Raw genomic sequence first — 24,885 nt, forward strand, 5'->3', positions numbered from 1 at the left:
CTTTAAATTACTTTCATCACCTCCATTCCTCAGAGGTTGTCTTTTCACTCTGTGGATTGTATCCTTTGACAGACAGAAGTTTTTACTTCTGATACGGGCAAGATTCCAGCTTCATTCTTTTCCTAGTAGGTATCTGTTTTCTCAGCACCATTGTTACTGATACTCTCCTTTCCCCTCTCTGTATCTTGGCACCCTTGTGAATACATTTTACATATATGCAAAGGATTATTTCTGAGTATTGTGTTCTGTTCATTTGGTTTATGTATCTGTGTTTATACCGGTACCACACCACATTGATTACTTCTCAATATGTTTTGAAATAAAAAGAGAGGCTTCCACCTTCCTTCTTGTTCAAGAGACTTTTGGCTATTTGTGGTCTCTAGAACTGCCCTATGACTTTTAGCATTTTTTTTTTCCTCTATTTCTGCAAAGATTGCTATGGAAATTTTGATAATGGGTCCATTGAATCTGTAGAACACTTTGTGTAGCTTGGATATTTTAAGAGTATTAAGTCTTCCAGCCCATGAGTACAGGTTGTCTTTCTATTTATTTGTATCTTTTTGTATTTCTTTTAGCAATGGTTAGTAGCTTTCAGTGTACAAGTCTTTCACCATGTTGGCTAATTTACTCCTAGATATTTCATCCCTTTTTAATGCTATAGTAAATAAGATTGTTTTCTAGTTTTCTTTTGACGTTGTTCATTGTGTATAGAACTGCAACCGATTTTTGCATTTGGAGTTTGTATGCGACAACTTTTCTAAGACTCTTGATATAGCAGGTTTCTTGTGGAATCTTTATGATTTTTACATATAAAACCTTGTCATCTAGGAAAGAAGGTAAGTTTACTTTTTCAATTTGGATAACGTAGATTTCTTTTTCTTATCTAATTGCTCTGGCGAGGAGTTCCAGTACTTTGTTGAGCAGTAGTGCAGAGAGTGTGCATACTTGCCTTTTTCCTTTTCTCAGAGGACAAGCTTTCAGTCTGTCCCCATTGAGAATGTTGTGAGCTGTGCTTTTTTCATAAATGGCGTTTATTATGTTGAGAGAATTTACTCTTTCTGGTTTGTTGAGTGTTTTATCTTGAAAGGTTGTTGAATTTTGTCAAATGCTTTTTTCTGCATCAGTTGAGATGGTCCTGTGTGTTTTTTTCCTTTAATCTGTTAATGTGGTGTATCACATTAATTGATTTTTGTATGTTGACTCCTCTTTGCCTTATATGAATAAAATCCATTTGGTTAGGATGTCAGATCTTTTTAATGTGGTGTTAAGTTATTTTGCTAGTATGTTGTTAAGGATTTTGCATCAATATTCATCAGGGGTATTGGTTTCTAGTTTTCCTTTCTTGTGTTTTTGTCTGGGATTGGTATCAGAATCATGCTGGCTCTGTAGAATTAATTTGCAAGAGTTCCCTCTTCAACTCTATAACATTTTTAGCAGGATTAGTGGTAATTCTTTTGTAAATGTTTGATAGAATTTGGTCCTGGGTTTTTCTTTTCTTTTCTTTTCTTTTTAAATTATTATCTATTTATTTATTTTTAGCTGTGTTGGGTTTTCATTGCTGGGCGTGGGCTTTCTCTAGTTGTGGCGAGGGGGGCTACTCTTTGTTGGGATGCACGGGCTTCTCATTGTGGTGGCTTCTCTTGTTGTGGAACATGGGCTCTAGGCGTGCGGGCTTCAGTAGTTGTGGCACGTGAGCTCACTAGTTGTGCCTTGTGGGCTCTAGAGTGCAGGCTCAGTAGTTGTGGCTCGCGGGCTCTAGAGCACAGGCTCAGTAGTTGTGGCACACGGGCTTAGTTGCTCCACGGCATGTGGGATCTTCCCAGACCAGGGCTCGAACCCGTGTCCCCTGCATTGGCAGGCGGATTCTTAACCACTGCGCCACCAGGGAAGCCCCTCTGGGTTTTTCTTTGTTTGAGGTTTTTGATTACTTTTTGAATTTCTCTAGTTATAATTTGGTTCAAATTTTTTATTTCTTTTCTCTTTTTTTTTGAATTTTATGTTTTTATACGGCAGGTTCTTATTAGTTATCCATTTTATACATATGAGTGTATACATGTCAATCCCAGTCTTCCAGTTCATCACACCACCACCACCTCCCCCGCCACTTTCCCCCCCTTGGTGTCCATACGTTTGTTCTCTACATCTGTGTCTCAATTTCTGCCCTGAAAACCGGTTCATCTGTACCATTTTTCTAGGTTCCACATATATGCGTTAATATACGATATTTGTTTTTCTCTTTCTGACTTACATCACTCTGTATGACAAGCTCTAGATCCATCCATGTCTCAACAAATGACCCAATTTCGTTCCTTTTTATGGCTGAGTAATATTCTGTTGTATATATGTACCACAGCTTCTTTATCCATTCGTCTGTCGATGGACATTTAGGTTGCTTCCATGACCTGGCTATTGTAAATAGTGCTGCAATGAACATTGGGGTGCATGTGTCTTTTTGAATTGTGGTTTTCTCTGGGTACATGCCGAGTAGTGGGATTGCTGGATCATATGGTATTTCTATTTTTAGTTTTTTAAGGAACCTCCATACTGTTCTCCATAGTGGCTGTATCAATTTACATTCCTACCAACAGTGCAAGAGGGTTCCCTTTTCTCCACACCCTCTCCAGCTTTTGCTCTTTGTAGATTTTCTGATGATGCCCATTCTAACTGGTGTGAGGTGATACCTCATTGTAGTTTTGATTTGCATTTCTCGAATAATTAGTGATGTTGAGCAGCTTTTCATGTGCTTCTTGGCCATCTGTATGTCTTCTTTGGAGAAATGTCTGTTTAGGTCTTCTGCCCATTTTTGGATTGGGTTGTTTGTTTTTTTAATATTGAGTTGCATGAGCTGTTTATGTATCTTGGAGATTAATCCTTTGTTGATTCGTTTGCAAATATTTTCTCCCATTCTGAGGGTTGTCTTTTCGTCTTGTTTATGGTTTCCTTTGCTGTGCAAAAGCTTTTAAGTTTCATTAGGTCCCATTTGTTTGTTTTTGTTTTTATTTCCATTACTCTAGAAGGTGGATCAAAAAAGATCTTGCTGTGATTTATGTCAAAGAGTGTTCTTCCTATGTATTCCTCTAAGAGTTTTATAGTGTCGGTCTTACATTTAGGTCTTGAATACGTTTTGAGTTTATTTTTGTGTATGGTGTTAGGGAATGTTCTAATTTCATTCTTTTACATGTAGCTGTCCAGTTTTCCCAGCACCACTTATTGAAGAGACTGTCTTTTCTCCATTGTATATCCTTGCCTCCTTTGTCATAGATTAGTTGACCATAGGTGCATGGGTTTACCTCTGGGCTTTCTATCTTGTTCCATTGATCTATGTTTCTGTTTTTATGCCAGTACCATATTGTCTTGATTACTGTAGCTTTGTAGTATAGTCTGAAGTCAGGGAGTCTGATTCCTCCAGCTCCGTTTTTTTCCCTCAAGACTGCTTTGGCTATTCGGGGTCTTTTGTGTCTCCATACAAATTTTAAGATTTTTTGGTTCTAGTTCCGTAAAAAATGCCATTGGTAATTTGATAGGGATTGCATTGAATCTGTAGATTGCTTTGGATAGTATAGTCATTTTCACAATATTGAGTCTTCCAATCCAAGAACATGGTATATCTCTCCATCTGTTGGTATCATCTTTAATTTCTTTCATCAGTGTCTTATAGTTTTCTGCATACAGGTCCTTTGTCTCCCTAGGTAAGTTTATTCCTAGGTATTTTATTCTTTTTGTTGCAGTGGTAAATGGGAGTGTTTCCTTAATTTCTCTTTCAGATATTTCATCATTAGTGTATAGGAATGCAAGAGATTTCTGTGCATTAATTTTGTATCCTGCAGCTTTACCAGATTCATTGATTAGCTCTAGTAGTTTTCTGGTGGCATCTTTAGTATTCTCTATGTATAGTATCATGTTATCTGCAAACAGTGACAGTTTTACTTCTTCTTTTCCCATTTGTATTCCTTTTATTTCTTTTTCTTCTCTGATTGCCGAGGCTAGGAGTTCCAAAACTATGTTGAATAGTAGCGGTGAGAGTGGACATCCTTGTCTTGTTCCTGATCTTAGAGGAAATACTTTCAGTTTTTCACCATTGAGAATGATGTTTGCTGTGGGTTTGTCGTATATGGCCTTTATTATGTTAAGGTACATTCTCTCTATGCCCACTTTCTGGAGAGTTTTATCATAAATGGGTGTTGAATTTTGTCGAAAGCTTTCTCTGCATCTATTGAGATGATCATATGGTTTTTATTCTTCAAATTGTTAATAATGGTGTATCACATTGATTGATTTGCATATATTGAAGAATCCTTGTATCCCTGGGATAAATCCCACTTGATCATGGTGTATGATCCTTTTAATGTGTTGTTGGATTCTGTTTGCTAGTATTTTGTTGAGGATTTTTGCGTCTATATTCATCAGTGATATTGGTCTGTAATTTTCTTTTTTTGTAGTATCTTTGTCTGGTTTGGGTATCAGGGTGATGGTGGCCTAATAGAATGAATTTGGGAGTGTTCCTTCCTCTGCAATTTTTTGGAAGAGTTTGAGAAGGATGGGTGTTAGCTCTTCTCTAAATGTTTGATAGAATTCACCTGTGAAGCCATCTGGTCCTGGACTTTTGTTTGTTGGAAGATTTTTAATCACAGTTTCAATTTCATTACTTGTGATTGATCTGTTCATATTATCTATTTCTTCCTGGTTCAGTCTTGGGAGGTTATACCTTTCTAAGAATTTGTCCATTTCTTCCAGGTTGTCCATTTTATTGGCATAGAGTTGCTTGTAGTAGTCTCTTAGGATGCTTTGTATTTCTGTGGTGTCTGTTGTAACTTCTCCTTTTTCATTTCTAATTTTATTGATTTGAGTCCTCTCCCTCTTTTTGCTGTGTCCTGAGGTAGGATTGTATTGCTGTAAACTTCCCTCTTAGAACTGCTTTTGCTGCATCCCATAAGTTTTGGATCGTCATGTTTTCATTGTCATTTGTCTCTAGGTATTTTTTGATTTCTTCAGTCATCTCTTGGTTATTTAGTAACGTATTGTTTAGCCTCCATGTGTTTGTGTTTTTTATGTTTTTTTCCCTGTAATTGATTTCTAATCTCATAGAGTTGTGGTCAGAAAAGATGCTTGATACGATTTCAGTTTTCTTAAATTTATTGAGGCTTGATTTGTGACCCAAGATGTGATCTGTCCTGGAGGATGTTCCATGTGCACTTGAGAAGAAAGTGTAATCTGCTGTTTTTGGATGGAATGTCCTATAAATATCAATTAAATCTATCTGGTCTATTGTGTCATTTAAAGCTTGTGTTTCCTTATTAATTTTCTGTTTGGATGATCTGTCCATTGGGGTAAGTGAGGTGTTAAACTCCCCCACTATTACTGTTTTACTGTCGATTTCCTCTTTCATAGCTGTTAGGAGTTGCCTTACGTATTGAGGTGCTCCTATGTTGGGTGCATATAGATTTATAATTATTATATCTTCTTGGATTGATCCCTTGATCATTATGTAGTGTCCTTCCTTGTCTCTTGTAACATTCTTTATTTTAAAGTCTATTTTATCTGATATGAGTATTGCTACTCCAGCCTTCTTTTGATTTCCATTTGCATGGAATATCTTTTTCCATCCCCTCACTTTTAGTCTGTATGTGTCCCTAGGTCTGAAGTGGGTCTCTTGTTGACAGCATATATATGGGTCTTGTTTTTGTATCCATTCAGTGAGCCTGTGTCTTTTGGTTGGAGCATTTAATCCATTCACGTTTAAGGTAATTATTGATAGGTATGTTCCTATTACCATTTTCTTAATTGTTTTGCGTTTGTTTTTATAGGTCTTTTTCTTCTCCTGTGTTTCCCACTTAGAGAAGTTCCTTTAGCATTTGTTGTAGAGCTGGTTTGGTGGTGCTGAATCCTTTTAGCTTTTGCTTGTTTGTAAAGCTTTTGATTTCTCCATCGAATCTGAATGAGATCCTTGCCAGGTAGAGTAATCTTGGTTGTAGGTTCTTCCCTTTCATCACTTTAAATATGTCATGCCACTCCCTTCTGGCTTGTAGAGTTTCTGCTGAGAAATCAGCTGTTAACCTTATTGGAGTTCCCTTGTGTGTTATCTGTTGTTTTGGCCTTGCTGCTTTCAGTACTTTTTCTTTGTCTTTAATTTTTGCCCATTTGATTACTGTGTGTCTTGGCATGTTTCTCCTTGGGTTTATCCTGTATGGGACTCTCTGTGCTTCCTGGACTTGGGTGGCTATTTCCTTTCCCATGTTAGGGAAGTTTTCGGCTATAATCTCTTCAAATATTTTCTCTGGTCCTTTCTCTCTCTCTTCTCCTTCTGGGACCCCTATTATGCGAATGTTGTTGTGTTTAATGTTGTCCCAGAGGTGTCTTAGGCTGTCTTCATTTCTTTTCATTCTTTTTTCTTTATTCTGTTGTGCAGCAGTGAATTCCACCATTCTGTCTTCCAGGTCACTTCTCTGTTCTTCTGCCTCAGTTATTCTGCTATTGATTCTTTCTAGTGTAGTTTTCATTTCAGTTATTGTATTGTTCATCTCTGTTTGTTTGTTCTTTGATTCCTCTAGGTCTTTGTTGAATATTTCTTGCATGTTCTCGATCTTTGCCTCCATTCTTTTTCCGAGGTCCTGGATCATCTTCACTATCATTATTCTGAATTCTTTTTCTGGAAGGTTGCCTATCTCCACATCATTTAGTTGTTTTTCTGGGGTTTTATCTTGTTCCTTCATCTGGTACATAGCCCTCTGCCTTTTAATCTTGTCTATCTTTCTGTGAATGTGGTTTTTTTTCCACAGGCTGCAGGATTGTAGTTCTTCTTGCTTCTGCTGTCTGCCCTCTGGTGTATGAGGCTATCTAAGAGGCTTGTGCAGGTTTCCTGATGGGAGGGACTGGTGGTGGGTAGAGCTGGCTGTTGCTCTGGTGGGCAGAGGTCAGTAAAACTTTAATCTGCTTGTCTGCTGTTGCGTGGGGCTGGGTTCCCTCCCTGTTGGTTGTTTGGCCTGAGGCAACCCAACACTGGAGCCTACCCAGGCTCTTTGGTGGTGCTAATGGCGGACTCTGGGAGTGCTCACGCCAAGGAGTACTTCCCAGAACTTCTGCTGCCAGTGTCCTTGTCCTCACGGTGAGACACAGCCACCCCCTGCCTCTGCAGGAGACCCTCCAACACTAGCAGGTAGGTCTGGTTCAGTCTCCTATGGGGTCACTGCTCCTTCCCCTGGGTCCCAGTGTGCCCTCCAAGAGTGGAGTCTCTGTTTCCCCCAGTCCTGTCAAAGTCCTGCAATCAAATCCCGCTAGCCTTCAAAGTCTCATTCTCTAGGAATTCCTCCTGTTGCTGGACGCCCAGGTTGGAAAGCCTGATGTGGGGTTCAGAACCTTCACTCCAGTGGGTGGACTTCTGTGGTATGAGTGTTCTCCAGTTAGTGAGTCACCCACCCAGCAGTTACGGGATTTGATTTGATTGTGATTGCGCCCCTCCTACCATCTCATTGTGGCTTCTCCTTTGTCTTTGGATGTGGGGTATCTTTTTTGGTGAGTTCCAGTGTCTTCCTGTCGATGATTGTCCAGCAGTTAGTTGTGATTCCAGTGCTCTCGCAAGAGGGAGTGAGAGCACATCCTTCTACTCTGCCATCTTGAACCAATCTCCAAATTTTTTATTTCTTTTTTTTTTTTTTTCAAATTTTTTATTTCATAATGATTAATCAAGTTTAGTAGGTTGTATGTTTCTAAGAATTTACCTGTATGTTTTAGAGTCTGTAATTTGTAGGCATTATTGTTGATAGTACTTCCTTATCTTCCTTTAAAAACTTTCTTTGATATCAGTTGCAATCATTTCTCTTTCATGTCTGTTCTTAGTTATTTGAATATTTTTTCTTTTTTCCTTATTCTTTCTAAGGGTTTTCCCATTCAGTTTTTTCAAAACACACACTCTTGGTTTGTCCATTTTTATATTTTTCTACTTTCTATTTTATTTATCTCTGGTCTAATCTTTCTTTTTTTTTTTAAATTTATTTATTTATTTTTGGCTGCATTGGGTCTTCGTTGTTGGGTGTTTGTTGCGGAGCACAGGCTTCTCATTGCGGTGGCTTCTCTTGTTGCAGAGCTTGGGCTCTAGGCATGAGGGCTTCAGTAGTTGCAGCACGCAGGCTCAGTAGTTCTGGCACATGGGCTTAGTTGCTCCGCAGCATGTAGACTCTTCCCAGACCAGGGCTCGAACCTCTGTCCCCTGCATTGGCAGGTGTATTCTTAACCATTGCCCCACCAGGGAAGTCCCTGGTTTAATTTTTCTTATTTATCTCTTCCTTCTGCTAAACTTGGGCTTAGTTTGTTTTTGTTTTTCTACTTACTAGAGGTGTAAAAATAAATTTCTGATTAGAGATCTTTTCTCTTTTTTACTGTAAGCATTTAGCAGTTTAGACTTTCCTTTTAGTACAGCCTTCATGGTGTGTTATAAATTTTGGTAGGTTCTATTTTCCTTTTCATCCATATATTTAAAAATTCCCTTGTGATTTCTTCTTAGACCCATTAGTGGTTTAAGAGTGAGTTGTTTAATTTCCACATTTGGGAGAATTTTCTTTTTTTTCTTCTGCTGTTTATTTCATTGTTGTTAGGGAAGATACTTTTATGATATCAGTCTCTTAAAATTGTTAAGATTTGTGTTTTGGCCTAACATGTGGTCTCTCATGGAGAATGTTTTACGTGTGCTTAAGACGCATGTGTTTTCTGCTGTTGTTGGGTCATGTGATCTGTTATGTCTAATAACCAATAAGGTCTATAGTTTCCTTATTGATATTCTTTTTGGTTCCATCCGTAATTCAGCTGGGGCATTGAAGTCTCATACTATTCCTGTGCTGCTGTCTATTTCTCTCTTCCTTTCCTTTAATGTTTGCTTCATTTTTCTGAGATATCTAATGTTAGATGTATATATATTTTTACTTGCTACATCTTTTTGGTAAATTGACCCATTTATCATTATATAAATTTTTTTGTCTCATGTCACTTTTTTTTCTTCAGTTTATTTTGTCTGATATAATGTATTCTCTCCTGCTCTCTTTAGGATGGAATATCTTTTTCCATGCTTTCACTTTTCACGTTTCGGTGTCCTTAGATTTGTGAACACTAGCAGTTCCAAGTCTCTCACAGTGTGTCTCTTGCTCTCTGTTTTCCCCCTGTTACTTCCTCTAGTGGTCCCTGCTCAGGCACCCTGTACCGTGGTGAACGGCAGGAGCCCTGGCCAGCCCCCTTCACTCCACTGTAACTCCAGAGGGAATGCATCGAGTGTTTCCTTCTGTTCATGACGTTTCTTGAAATGTTCTTGCTTAATCAGAATTTATTTTTTTCCATATCCTTTTTTTCATGATTTTTAATTGTCCAGGAAGTTTTTAACTTTACTATTATGATAATTTTTTTCCATAACCTGTGGAAATAATGTATAATACTAATAAATTTTCTAATTTCAAATCAATGTTTTTATTAGTGGCAAAAACAAAGAAATTCTTTGGCTTTTGTTAATGCCTAGCTATGTAAATTTAAATGGATAAAATTGTATTTATATATATATATTTTTTTTTAATTAATTTATTTATTTATGGCTGTGTTGGGTCTTCGTTTCTGTGTGAGGGCTTTCTCTAGTTGCGGCAAGTGGGGGCCACTCTTCATCGCGGTGCGCGGGCCTCTCACTATCGCGGCCTCCCTTGTTGTGGAGCACAGGCTCCAGACACGCAGGCTCAGTAATTGTGGCTCACGGGCCTAGTTGCTCCGCGGCATGTGGAATCTTCCCAGACCAGGGCTCGAACCCGTGTCCCCTGCATTGGCAGGCAGATTCTCAACCACTGCGCCACCAGGGAAGCCCTATATTTTTGAGTATGGTTATCTTATTGAGATTTTAGTTCAAGTATTCTATTTTTTTTAAATGTTCGTACCATTTTTCTTTTAGTAGCCTACTACAGAATCATGTTGACAAACTGAATTGAGTACAGTGGATACATTTTCATTGTCTGAAAGATGCTGAAATACACGTGAATAAAAGGATGATAAAAAATTGTCCAAAATTCTGTCAGATTTTTCTCTGTTATTTTTTTTTTTTAATTTTAGCATTAAGTAATGTAATTTTTTTTCCCTTTTAATTAATTAATTTATTTATTTATGGCTGTGTTGGGTCTTCGTTTCTGTGCGAGGGCTTTCTCTAGTTGTGGCAAGCGGGGGCCACTCTTCATCGCGGTGTGCGGGCCTCTCACTGTCGCGGCCTCTCTCGTTGCGGAGCACAGGCTCCAGACGCGCAGGCTCAGTAGTTGTGGCTCACGGGCCTAGTTGCTCTGTGGCATGTGGGATCTTCCCAGACCAGGGCTCGAACCCGTGTCCGCTGCATTAGCAGGCAGATTCTCAACCACTGCGCCACCAGGGAAGCCTTCTCAGTTATTTTTTATAGATATGTATGTGCATAAGTGCATGGATGTGCAAGTCTGGTTTAGATAAAAGACATCATGGTTTTAAAACTATATATTATATCTTTTTTCATTTGAAATTGTCGTCAGTATATTCCGTTGCCTTGAATTTTTCTATGCAATCCTGTTAATGGTTTAAGTAGTAGTAAGATTACTAACAATTTATGTGTATGTGCTTGTGTGTCCACATCTATAATGACCTTTCATGCCATTCCATGTCGTTCACCTTGGACTTCTTTCAAGTTTTCTCAGGGAACCCTCTGTCGATGTACTTTTAATGCTTTCTGTATTACTTAACTATTTGATTCTTAAGCTTCAGTTGCTGAGCACAACCTTCTGAGTTCAAGTGCTTGCTGTAACATTTCTTACCTCCTTGATCTGAGTTGAGTTTCTCAGAGTGTTTGTGGCAGTTTTTGTCCTCTGTAAGATGGGGACAGATCTTTCTTTAATGAGCTGTTATGTTGATAACAAGGTCTTGCCTGTAAAAGTACTTATTTAGAGTAATGTTTAGAGTAACATTACTGTAACTTAGAGCAATGGGAAGTGTTCAAACACTTTTAGTCGTTGTTATCATCATCATAGTTGAAGATTTTGACCTTTCGTTAAAAGCACTGCGAACTTTGTCATCTCATCTATATACTGAATCTCACTCAGTGTGTAGAATATAATACCTGACACTTCTGCATAGACAACACAGTGTTGAGTTTTTCTTATAGGCGTTTCATAGATTTTTGACAGTGATGAAAAATCCATATTAATTGGAGGATCTCATAAGGTCTTATGAAAAAGCATAAGAAATTAAGATTAGAGATACATAATTTTTCCAAATACCTCTAAATGGATCTGGTAGAGCACATACTTTAATTGAATCAGTGTTTACCCCTTACTCCTCTTTTCCATTTGTATGAAGATGAGAACTCTTCATGGCCCATTGGTGAAATGTGTTTTCATTTCAGGCACAGTTGACCTTCAAGGATGTGGCCATCACATTCTCTCAGGAGGAGTGGGAATGCCTGGACCCTGCTCAGAGGGCCTTGTACAGGGACGTGATGCTGGAGACCTGCAGGAACCTGCTCTCCCTGGGTGAGGATAACTTCCCTCTAGAAGTTGGGATCTGCCCTTGTGTATATTTGCATTTTCCCTTGTGTGCCTCTTGGGAGGCCCTGATAATCTTTGAAAGCCCTGTTGACTCACCCGTGATGCGGCATCATGAGTTTAAACTGACCCTTTCTTCAGATGCTCTGCCTGTTTCATGTTACATCAGGGGTTGTCCCAGAGCTTAATTACATACAAAGCTCAATGGCAAACTTTAAAAAATACCAAATTTCCCATTTTCTGCCTTTTGGCTTTTGACTCAGTTTCTTCAGGAAGAGAGCTTGATGTCTGCATATTACACCGTTCCCTGTGTAGAAGGGAGGTGGTGGATGATTTTGTGAAATATTTTTCCTGACCCATCTGTAATGTCCTCACTCCTCAGCTGAACAAAGAACTGGGATTTTAGGAAAACCACAGCACTTCACATTTCTTTGTCCTGATAAACCAGAATTTCTATTTCTTTTTTTAAAAATTTTTTGGCCACACCTTGTGGCTTGTGGGATCTCAGTTCCCCAAGTAGGGATTGAACCCGTGCCCTCTGCATTGGAAGCATGGAGTCTTAACTGGTGGGCCACCAGGGAAGTCCCAGAATTTCCTTTTCTAATCTGAATATTATCTCCACATTGGAGCAAGAGAAAGAGTCCTGGACAGTGGGGAGAAATGTGAAAAATAGCCAAGAATACATTGTTTGGGAGTATATCAAAAGTGTAAACAAAGATGGGTATCTCAGAAGGGCTGTTTCTTGTGTTTAGGGGTGTGTGGGACAGGCAGGTGGATTGGATCTTCTGTGATTGCTACTTAGGAAAAGTGTAAGGACAGTGGACGGAGAGATCCTCTTTTTGATCCCAAATCCTACAAGGGGAGCATATGTGAATCTTTCAGGCTCTTAGTGTGGCATCTGTGAGTTGAGTACATGGTCCCATCTCAAGATCCTATAATGTCTGACCCATACACGTTGTATTATTTTTACTCTTGTACTGCTCTACCTAGTCTGGGAATGTCGACTGTTCCTAATTTTACCTTCTCCTTACTTTGTGTGATTTTACCTCTTAAATTTCTTTGAAGTATATTCCTAAGGTCTGAAATTTTACCTGGTTTCCTTGCTGTGATAATCCACCTATGTTTATCTGGCAACCTCTTGTGGAGTCTCTATGCAATGTGTTTACTGGGTAACAGAAAATTTTGATCGAGACACTATTCCTCATATGTTGTAATATTTTCTTGCTCTGTACAAAATCACCACTTGAAGCTACTCAGTAGAGTGGTCAGCATGTTCTAGGATATGAGATAGAAAGTATCACAAGAGTCTGACCGGGTTTTTTTCTGGCTTTGGGCACTGTCACAAAAGCCTGTCTCAAGGGCACTGTGACAGTTTTATTCATGTGTCTCAGTGACCATACATTTTAGCCTCTTTAAATTGGTATAGGAATTTATCCCAGGACAACTTTGTCAAAGCTCACATTCTCATATCTGTGAGGCTGTTGGCTAAACTGTTGTTGATGCCACATTTTTCATTGCCTGTGCCACTGTTCATTCTACCTCAACAGCGAATTTTGAGGCGTCTTAATGAGAGAGCTTATGAAGTGGAGGGATACCTTCAGTGATGGACGATCATGTGTTTAAGACACTGGTACTTTCATTTTGTACATTTCTATGCATTATAAACGATTTTTTATTTTATCATTAGGTTCAAATTTCTATGTTACTCTTGGGGTTTTTGTTTTATATTTGCAATGCGTGGGATGGTTGATTGGGGAAGGGTCTCTGTGGTGGACTTGGTGATCAGTCCCTCTTAGAATCTTTATATATTCTTCATACTCATCTATTATCAGATATGTGATTTAGAAATGTTTTCTTTTTTACTGTTGGTTGTCTTTTCACTGTGCTTTAATGCACCATAGTTTATATTTTTGATATAGTTCAATTTATCTGTTTTTATTTTGTAGCCTGTGCTTTTGGTGTTATACCTGATAAATCATTTGTGGGTCCAATGTCAAGAAACTTTTTCTGTATGTTTACTTCTAGGAGTTTAATACACTTGGGACTTAGGTTTAGGTCTTTGAACCGTTTTGAGTTAATTTTTGTTTGTAGTGTAAGATAATGGTCCAAGTAAATACTTTTGTTAGTAGGTATCCAGTTTTGGCAACACCTTTTTAAAAAAATTTATTTTTAATTAATTAATTTTTTTTTGGCTGCATTGGGTCTTCGTTGCTGCGCGTGGGCTTTCTCTAGTTGTGGTGAGTGGGGTCTACTCTTTGTTGCGTTGCGCAGGCTTTTCATTGTGGTGGCTTCTCTTGTTGCGGAGCACCAGCTCTAGGCGCCTGGGCTCAGTAGTTGCAGCACATGTGCTTAGTAGCTGTGGCACCTGGACTTCAGTAGCTGTGGCACGCGGGCTCAGTAGTTGTGGCTCGCAGGCTCTAGAGCGCAGGCCCAGTAGTTATGGCACACGGGCTTAGTTGCTCCGTGGCATGTGGGGTCTTCCCGGACCAGGGCTCGAACCCGTGTCCCCTGCATTGGCAGGTGGATTCTTAACCACTGCGCCACCAGGGAAGTCCTGTCAACACCTTTTGTTCCATAGACTGCCTTCCCCCATAAAGTGGTCTTTACACCTTTGTGAAACATCGTTTAAACATCTACACTAGAGGTTTTTTTTTTTTTTTAAAGTATGGTTAATTTATGTTGTGTTAATTTCAGGTGTACAGCAATTTACAAGATATTTAATATAGTTCCCTGAGCTATACAGTAGGTCCTTGTTGTTTATCTCTTTTATATATAGTAGTGTGTATATGTTAATCCCAGACTCCTAATTTATCTCTCTCCTCTTCCCCCCACCCCCCCCCGCATCCTGCACTTTCCCCTTTGGTAACCATAAGTTTGTTTTCTATGTCTGTGAGTCTATTTCTGTTTTGTAAATAAGTTCATTTGTATCACTTTTTTAGGTTCCACATATAAGTAATATCATATATGTCTTTCTTTGTCTGACTTCACAGGTCCATCCATGTTACTGCAAAAGGCATTATTTCATTGTTTTTTATGACTGAGTATTATTCCACTGTATATATGTGCCACATCTTCTTTATCCCTTCATCTGTCAATGAAAATTTAGGTTGCTTCCATGTCCTGGCTAGTGTAAATAGTGTTGCTGTAAACATTGGGGTGCATATATCTTTTCAAATTAGAGTTTTCATCTTTTCCGGATATATGACCAGGATTGGAACCTCCATACTGTTCTCCAAAATGGCTACACCAATTTACATTCCTTCCAACAGTGTAGGAGGGTTCTCTTTTCTCCACACCCTCTCAAGCATTTATTGTTTGTAGACTTTTTTTTTTTTTTTTTTTTGGCCACGCTGGATCTTAGTTGTGGCACGCAGAATATTTAGTTGGGACATGCAGACTTCTTAGTTGCTGCATGTTGACTCTCAGTTGCGACATGCATATGGGATCTAGTTCCCCGACCAGGGATTGAACCCGGGCCCCCTGCATTGGCAGTGTGGAGCCTTACCCCCTGGACCACCAGGGAAGCCCCTATTTGTAGACTTTTTGATGGTGGTCATTCTGACCAGTGTGAGGTGATACCATTTTGTGGTTTTGATGTGCATTTATCTAATAATTAGTGACGTTGAGCATCTTTTCAATGTGGCTGTTGGCCATCTTTATGTCTTCTTTGGAGAAATATCTATTTAGGTCTTCTGCTAATTTTTTGATTGGGTTGTATGGTTTTTTTGATATTAAGCTATATGAATTTTGTATATTTTGGAAATTAATCCCTTTTTGGTAGCATCATTTGCAAATATACTCTTCTAGTCCATAGGTTGTATTTTCGTTCTTTTTATGATTTCCTTTGCTTTGCAGTAGCTTTTAAGTTTAATTAGGTCCCATTTGTTTATTTTTGCTTTTATTTCCATGTCTCTAGGAGACAGATCCAAAAAACTGTTGCTGTGATTTATATCAAAGAGTGTTCTGCCTTTGTTTTCCTCTAGGAGTTTTATAGTATCAGGTCTTACATTTAGGTGTTTAATCCATTTTGAGTTTATTTTTGTATGTGGTGTTAGAGAATGTTCTAATTTCATTCTTTTCCACGTAGCTGTCCAGTTATCCCAGCACCACTTACTAAAGAGACTGTCTTTTCTCCATTGTATATTCTTTACTCCTTTGTCATAGAATAATTGACTATAAGTGAGTGGGTTTATTTCTGGGCTTTCTATTCTGTTCCATTGATCTGTGTTTCTGTTTTTTGCCAGTACCATACTGTTTTGATGACTGTAGGTTTGTAGTATCGTCTGAAGTCAGGGAGTGTGATTCCTCCAGCTCCATTCTTCTTTTTCGAGATTGTTTTAGATATTCGGTGTCTTTTGTGTTTTCATGCAAATTTTAAAAATGTTTTGTTCTCGTTCTGTGAAAAATGCCATTGTTAACTTGATAAGGGTTGCATTGAATATGTAGATTGCCTTGGGTAATATGGTCATTTTAACAGTGTTGCTTATTCCAATCCAAGAACATGGTATGTATTTTCATCTGTTTGTGTCATCTTTGATATCTTTCATCAGCATCATATAGTTTTACAAGTACAGTTGTTTTGCCTCCTTAGGTAGGCTTATTTCTCAGAGTGTTATTCTTTGTGATGAGATGGTAAATGGGATTGTTTCCTTAATTTCACTTTCTGATATTTCGTTGTTAGTATTTAGAAATGCAACAGACTTTTGTATATTTATTATTCTTTGTATTTATCCAGCAACTTTACCCTGTTCATTGATGAGGTCTAGTAGTTATCTGGTGGCACCTTCAGGATTTTCTACGTGTAGCATCATGTCATCTGCATACAGTGATAGTTTTACTTCTTTTCCTATCTGGATCCCTTTTATTTCTTTTTGTTTTCTGATTGCAGTGGCTAGGGCTTCCAAATGTATGTGGAATAAAAGTGGTGAGAGTGGACATCCTTGTCTTGTTCCTGATCTTAGAGGAAATTCTTTCAGCCTTTCATTGTTGAGTATGATGTCAGTTGTGTGTTTGTCATATATGGTCTTTATTATGTTGAGGTAGGTTCCATCTGTGCTGACTTTCTGAAGGGTTTCTATCATAAATGGGTGCTGAATTTTGTGAGAGGCTTTTTCTGCAACTATTGAGATGTTCATATGGATTTTAGTCTTCAGTTTGTTAATGTGGTGTATCATACTGATTGACTTGCAGATATTGAAAATCTTGCATCCCTGGAATAAATCCCACTTGATCATGGTTTATGATTCTTTTAATGTATTGTTGGATTCGGTTTGCTAGTATTTTGTTGTGGGTTTTTGCATATATGTGGTATTGACTTGTAATTTTCGTTTTTTGGAATATCTTTTTCTGGCTTTGGTGTCAGGGTTATTATGGCCTCACAGAATGAGTTCATTGGAAGTATTCCTTCCTCTCCAAAGCTATTTTTTATAATAGTTTCAGAAGAATGAGTGTTAGCTCTTGTCTAAATATTAGAATGGGAGAATTCACCTGTGAAGCCATCTGGTCCTGGACTTTTGTTTGTTGGAAGATTTTTAGTCACAGTTTCAATTTCAGTACTTGTGATTGGTCTGTTCATATTTTCTGTTTCTTCGTGGTTCAATCTTAGGAGATTGTACCTTTCTAACCCATTTCTTCTAGGTTGTCCATTTTATTGGAGTATAGTTTCTTGGAGTAGTCTCTTTTGATTCTTTGTATTTCTGTGGTGTCCATTGTAACCTCTCCATTTTGATTTCTGATTTTATTGATTTGGGCCCTCTCCCTTTTTTATTGATGACTCTGGCTAAAGGTTTTTCAATATTCTTTTTTTTTATTGGGGTATAGTTGTTTTACAATGTGTTAGTTTCTACTGTACAGCTAAGTGAATCAACTCTACATATACGTATATCCCCTCTTTTTCGGATTTCCTTCCCATTTAGGTCACCACAGAGCACTGAGTGGAGTTCCCTGTGCTATACAGTAAGTTCTCATTAGCTATCTATTTTATACATAGTATCAATAGTGTATATATGACAGTCCCAATCTCCCAATTCATCCCACCCAACCCCGCTTTCCCCCTTGGTTCCATACGTTTGTTCTCTACGTCTTTGTCTCTATTTCTGCCTTGCAAACGGGTTGATCTGTACCATTTTTCTAGATTCCACCTATATGCGTTAATATATGATATTTGTTTTTCTCTGACTTACTTCACTCTGTATGACAGTGTCTGGGTCCAACCACGTCTCTACAAATGACCCAATTTCATTCTTTTTTATGGCTGAGTAATATTCCACTGTGTATATGTACTACATCTTCTTTATCTGTTGGTCTGTTGATAGGCATTTAGGTTGCTTCCAGGACCTGGCTATTCTAAATAGTGCCACAATGAACACTGGGGTGAATGTGTCTTTGAGTTACAGTTTTCTCGGGGTATATGCCCAGTAGTGGGATTGCTGGGTCTTATGGTAGTTCTATTTTTAGTTTTTTAAGGAACCTCCATACAGTTCTCCATAGTGGCTGTATCAATTTACATTCCCACCAACAGTGAAAGAGGGTTCCCTTGTCTCCACACCCTCTCTAGCATTTATTGTTTGTAAATTTTTTGATAATGGCCATTCTGACTTGTGAGAGGTGATGCCTCATTGTAGTTTTGATTTGCATTTCTCTAATCATTAGTGATGTTGAGCATGTTTTCATGTGCCTCTTGGCCATCTGTATGTCTTCTTTGGAGAAATGTCTATTTAGGTCTTCTGCCCATATTTTGATTGGGTTGTTTGTTTTTTTGATATTGAGCTGCATGAACTGTTTGTATATTTTGGAGATTAATCTTTTGTCCATTAATTTGTTTGCAATTATTTTTTCCCATTCTGAGGGTTGTCTTTTCGTCTTGTTTATGGTTTCCTTTTTTGTTTATGGTTTCCTTTGTTGTGCTGAAGCTTTTCAGTTTCATTAGGTCCCATTTGTTTATTTTTGTTTCTATTTCCATTACTCTAGAAGGTGGGTCAAAAAAGATCTTGCTGTGATTTATGTCAAAGAGTGTTCTTTCTATGTTTTCCTCTAAGAGTTTTATAGTGTGTGGTCTTACATTTAGGTCTTTAATCCATTTTGAGTTTATTTTTGTTTATGTTGTTAGGGAGTTTTCTAATTTCATTCTTCTACATGTAGCTGTCCAGTTTTCCCAGCACCCCTTATTGAAGGTACTGTCACCATTGTATATTCTTGCCTCTGTTGTAGATTAATTGGCCATATGTACATGGGTTTATTTGGGGGCTCTCTATTCTGTTTCATAGATGTATGTGTCTGCTTTTGGGCCAGTACCACACTGTTCTGATGCCTGTGGCTTTGTAGTATAGTCTGAAGTCAGGGAGCCTGATTCCTCCAGCTCTGTTTTTTTTTTTTTCTCAAGATTGCTTTGGCTATTTGGGGTCTTTTCTGTCTCTATACAGATTTTAAGATTTTTTGTTCTAGTTCTGTGAAAAATGCCATTGGTAATTTGATAAGAATTGCATTGAATCTGTAGATTGCTTTGGGTAGTATAGTCATTTTCACAGTATTGATTCTTCGAATCCAAGAACATGGTATATCTCTCCAACTGTTTGTGTCGTCTTTGATTTCTTTCATCAGTGTTTTATAGTTTTCTGAGTACAGGTCTTTTACCTCCTTAGGTAGGTTTATTCCTAGGTATTTTATTTTTTTGTTGTTGCAGTGGTGAATGGTATTGTTTCCTTAATTTCTCTTTCTGGTCTTTTGTTGTTCGTGTATAGGAATGCAAGAGATTTCTGTGCATTAATTTTGTACCCTGCAACTTTACCAAATTCATTGATTAGCTCTAGTAGTTTTCTGGTGGCATCTTTAGGATTCTCTATCTATAGTATCATGTCATCTGCAAACAGTGACAATTTTACTTCTTCTTTTCCAATTTTATTTTCCTTTTGTTTCTTCTTCTTTTCTGTTTGCTGTGGCTAGGAATTCCAAAACTGTGTTGAATAGTAGTTGTGAGAGTGGACATCCTTGTCTTGTTCCTGATCTTCGAGGAAATGCTTTCAGTTTTTCACCATTGAGAATGATGTTAGCTGTGTGTTTGTCATACATGGCCTTTATTATGTTGAGGTAGGTTCCCTCTGTGCCCACTTTCTGGAGAGTTTTTATCATAAATCGGTGTGGAACTTTGTTAAAAGCTTTTTCTGCATCTATTCAAATGATCATATGGTTTTCATTCAATTTGTTGATATGGTGTATCACATTGGTTGATTTGCATACATTGAAGAATCCTTGCATCCCTGGGGTAAATCCCACTTGACTGTGGTGTATGAATCTTTTAATGTGTTGTTGAATTCTGTTTGCTAGTAGTTTGTTGAGGATTTCTGTGTCTATATTCATCAGTAATATTGGTCTGTAATTTTCTTTTTTCATGATATCTTTGTCTGGTTTGGGTATCAGGGTGATGGTGGCCTCGCAGAATGAGTTTGGAAGAGTTCCCTCCTCTTCAGTTTTTTGGAAGAGTTTGAGGATGGGTGTTAGCTCTTCTCTAAGTGTTTGGTAGAATTCACCTGTGAAGCCATCTGATCCTGTACTTTGTTGGAAGATTTTTAATCACAGTATCAATTTCATTACTTGTGATTGGTCTCTTCATATTTTGTTTCTTCCTGGTTCAGTCTTGGAAGGTTATACCTTTTTAAGAATTTGTCCATTTCTTTCAGGTTGTCCACTTTATTGGAATATAGTTGCTTATAGTAGTCTCTTATGAGCCTTTGTATTTCTGCAGTGTCCTTTGTAGCTTTTCCTTTTTCATTTCTAATTTTATTGATTTGAGTTCTCTCCCTCTTTTTCTTGATGAGCCTGGCTAAAGGTTTATCAATTTTGTTTATCTTCTCCAAGAACCAGCTTTTAGTTTTATTGAGCTTTGCTATTGTTTCTGTTTCATTTATTTCTGCTTTTATCTTTATGATTGATTTCTTTCTACTAACTTTGGGGTTTTATTGTTCATCTTTCTCTAGTTTCTTTAGCTGTTAGTTTAGATTGTTTATTTGAGATTTTTCTTGTTTCTTCAGGTAGGATTGTATTGCTGTAAACTTCCCTCTTAGAACTGCTTTTGCTGCATCCCATAGGTTTTGGATCATCGTGTTTTCATTGTCATTTGTCTCTAGGTATTTTTTGATTTTCTTTTTGGTTTCTTTACTGATCTCTTGGTTATTTAGTAGCGTAATATTTAGCCTTCATGTGTTTTATGTTTTTTACAGTTTTTTTCCCCTGTAATTGATTTCTAATCTCATAGTGTTGTGGTTTGGAAAAGATGCTTGATATGATTTCAGTTTTCTTAAATTTACCAGGGCTTGATTTGTTACCCAAGATGTGATGTGTCCTGGAGAATGTTTCATATGCACTTGAGAAGAAAGTGTATCCTTCTGCTTTCGGGTGGAATGTTCTATAAATATCAATTAAATCTATCCAGTCTATTGTGCCATTTAAAGCTTGTGTTTCCTTGTTTATTTTCTGTCTGGATGATCTGTCCATTGGTGTAAGTGGGGTGTTAAAGTCCCCCATTATTGTGTTACTGTTGATTTCCCCTTTATTGGCTGTTAGCATTTGCCTTATGTATTGAGGTGCTCTTATGTTGGGTGCATAAATATTTACAATTGTTATGTTTCCTTGGATTGATCCCTTGATCATTATATAGCGTCCTTCCTTATCTCTTGTAACAGTCTTTATTTTAAAGTCTATTTTATCTGATATCAGTATTGTTACTCTAGCTTTCTTTTGATTCCCATTTGTATGGAACATCTTTTTCCATCCCCTCACTTTCAGTCTGTATGTGTCCCTAGGTCTGAAGTGGGTCTCTTGTAGGCAGCATATATATGGGTCTTGTTTTGTATCCATTCAGCCAGTCTGTCTTTTGGTTGGAGCATTTAACCCATTCACATTTAGGGTAGTTATTGATATATATGTTCCTATTACCATTTTCTTAATTTTTTGGGGTTTGTTTTCGTAGGTCTTTTTCTTCTTTTGTGTTTCCTGCTTAGATAAGTTCCTTTAGCATTTGTTGTAGAGCTGGTTTGGTGATGCTGAATTCTCTTAGCCTTAGCTTGTCTGTAAAGCTTTTGATTTCTCCGTTGAATCTGAATGAGATCCTTACTGGGTAGGATAATCTTGGTTGTAGGTCTTTCCCTTTCATCACTTTAAATATATGCTGCCACTCCCTTCTGGCCTGCAGTTTCTGCTGAAAGATCATCTGATAATCTTATGGGGATTCCCTTGTATGTTGTTTGTTGCTTTTCCCTTGTTGCTTTAAATATTTTTTCTTTGTTTTTAATTTTTGATAGTCTGATTACTATGTGTCTCGGCGTGTTTCTCCTTTGGTTTATCCTGTATGGGACTCTCTGCACTTCCTGGGCTTGATTGGCTCTTTCCTTTCCCATGTTTAGGGAAGTTTTCGACTATAATCTCTTCAAGTATTTTCTCAGACCCTTTCTCTTTCTCTTCTTCTTCTGGGACACCTATAATTCGAAAGTTGGTGCGTTTAATGTTGTCCCAGAGATTTCTGAGACTGTCCTCAATTCTTTTCATTCTTTTTTCTTTATTCTGCTCTGTGGCAGTTATTTCCACCATTCTGTCTTCCAGGTCACTTATCCGTTCTTCTGCCTCAGTTATTCTGCTGTTGATTCCTTCTAGAGTATTTTTAATTTCAATTGTTGTGTTGCTTATCACTGTTGGTTTGTTCTTTAGTTCTTCTATGTCCTTGTTAAACATTTCTTGTATTTTATTCTATTTCTGAGATTTTATTATTATTTTTTTTATAAATTTACTTATTTTTGGTTGTGTTGGGTCTTCGTTTCTGTGCGAGGGCTTTCTCTAGTTGTGGCAAGCGGGGGCCACTCCTCATCACGGTGCGCGGGCCTCTATCGCGGCCTCTCTTGTTGCGGAGCACAGGCTCCAAATGTGCAGGCTCAGTAGTTGTGGCTCGCGGGCCCAGTTGCTCCACGGCATGTGGGATCCTCCCAGCAGGGCTCGAACCTGTGTCCCCTGCATTGGCAGGCAGATTCTCAACCACTGCACCACCAGGGAAGCCCTGCTGAGATTTTAGATCATCTTTACTATCATTACTCTGAATTCTTTTTCAGGTAGACTGCCTATTTCCTCTTCATTTGTTTGGTCTTGTAGGTTTTTACCTTGCTCCTTCATCTGCAGCGTATTTCTCTGTCTTCTCATTTTGTTTAATTTATTGTGTTTGGGGTCTCCTATCCTCAGGCTGCAGGGTCGTAGTTCCTCTTACTTCTGGTGTCTGCCCGCAGTGGGTGAGGTTGGTCCAGTGGCTTGTGTAGGCTTCCTGGTGGAGGGGACTGGTGTCTCCGTTCTGGTGGGTGCAGCTGGATCTTGTCCCTCTGATGGGCAGGGCCACGTCCGGTGGCTCTTTTTGTGGTGTTTCTGAGCTTAGTATGACTTTAGGCAGCCTCTCTGCTAATGGGTGGGGTTGTGTTTCTGTCTTGCTAGTTGTTTGGCATGAGGCGTCCAGCACTGGAGCTTGCTTACCATTGGATGGAGCCAAGTCTTGGTGTTGAGATGGAGACCTCTGGAAGAGCTCTTGCCAATTAATATTCCCTGAAGCCGAGAGTTCTCTGGTCAGCCAGCGTCCTGGACTAGGCTCTCCCACCTCAGAGGCTCAGGCCCGACCCCTGTCCGGAGCACCAAGACCCTGCAAGCTGCACAGTGTGGAAGAAAAGGGAAAAAAAAAGAAAGAAAGAAAACAGACGCACACAAGGAAACACACACACAAATGAAAACAAACAAAAAAGAAAACGAACAAGCAAAGCCCCAAGACAAATGTTAAAAACAAACCAAACAAAAACACACAAAGAATCATACATACACACACACACACACACACACACAAAAGAGAGAGAGATAACAAAAAGGAAGAGAGCAGCCAAACAAATAAACGAACCCCAAATGAAAACAAACACTAAAAACTAAGCTACCAAAACAAAAAACTAAAAACAAATCAAAAGCAGAAATCGAACTCTCGGTAGGTGTCTGGACCTGCTGTGGGCACTGTGGGGCCAGCTTATACTCTGACCTGGCCCAACTCCTATGGGTACTTGCCCCCAAAGTCCACAGCCTCAGTTGTGGGAACACTCGTTGTCTATTCAGATATTGCACAGATGGAGGGTTTACCAGGCCGATTGAAGGGATTTAATCTGCTGCTCTTGTGGCTGCATGGAGAAATTTCCCTTTCTCTTCTTTGGTCGCACTGCCCCAGGAGTTCAGCTTTAGTTTTGGCTCTGCCTCTGCATTTGGGCCACCCTCAGGAGTCTCTTCCCCACCCAGGCAAGAGGGAGCGAAAGCAGTGGCTGATTAGGGCTCACTTGCTCACCCAGGCCAGGGAGGGGGAGGGATACAGCAGTCCCAGTTGGGATGTGTGGGGAGTGCCTTTGGCGGCAGAGACTAGTGGGAATTTGCAACAGCCTGAGGTGTGCCGTTCGCTCTCCCCAGGAAGTTGGCCCCAGATCGCTGGACCGTTGGCAGTGGCGGGCTGCACTGGCTCCTGGGAAGGGGTGGGCAGTGACCTGAGCTTGCTCACAGGACCCTTGGTGGCAGCGGTGGCAGCAGTAGCCGTCACGCCCACCTCTGGGGTCCAAGATAGCAGACACAGCTCTCGCCCGGCCCTAGAACTGGTGTAGGCTGTGCCTTGCTGTCTGTGAGCGCGTGGAGAAAGAAGCTCCTAGGGCGGGTGTGCCCCTCTCCTCGTGCACCCTGCAACAGTGGTCCCTTGTCTATCTGGCAGGCCCAGGTTTCTTTCCGGACTCCCTCAGGCTGTCTTCTCACAGCTAACCCCAATCCTCTCTCCCTGGGGTCTGACCTCCGAAGCCCGAGCCTCAGCACCCAGCCCCCACTTGCCCCAGCAGGCAGGCAAGCGTCTCAGGCTGGGGAGTGCTGGTTGACACCGATCCTCTGTGCGGGATTCTCTCTGCTTTGCTCTCCGCACCCCTGTTGCTGCGCTCTCCTCTGAGGCTCCAAAGCTCCCCCTTGTCTCTGCCAGTGAGGGGGCTTCCTAGTGTGCAGAAACATTTCCTCCTTCACAGTGCCCTCGCAGAGGCATGGGTCCTGTCCTGATTCCTTTGTCTCTTTTTTTTTTTCCTTTTTTCTTTTGCCCTACCCAGTTACATGGAGATTTTCTTGCCTTTTTGGAAGTCTGAGGTCTTCTGCCAGTGTTCAGTAGGTGTTCTGTAGGAGTTGTTCCGCATGTAGATATGTTTTTGATGTATCTGTGGGGAAGAAGGTGATCTCCGCATCTTATTCCTCCGCCGTTTTCTGAGACTTCTCTGTCAATGTTTTTTATCTTTTCAAAGAACCAGGTTTTAGTTTCATAGATCTTTTTTCTTTTTTTGTTTTTGGTCTC

The 24,885-nt window shown here is 39.3% G+C and overlaps 1 pseudogene; it reads left to right on the top strand.

Moving 5' to 3' along the window:
* LOC118885090 overlaps nt 1-24,885 on the top strand; it is a 97,920-nt pseudogene that overhangs the window by 65,007 nt on the left and 8,028 nt on the right.

This window comes from Balaenoptera musculus, chromosome 19 (assembly GCF_009873245.2).
Source record: "Balaenoptera musculus isolate JJ_BM4_2016_0621 chromosome 19, mBalMus1.pri.v3, whole genome shotgun sequence".
Lineage (NCBI taxonomy): Eukaryota > Metazoa > Chordata > Mammalia > Artiodactyla > Balaenopteridae > Balaenoptera > Balaenoptera musculus.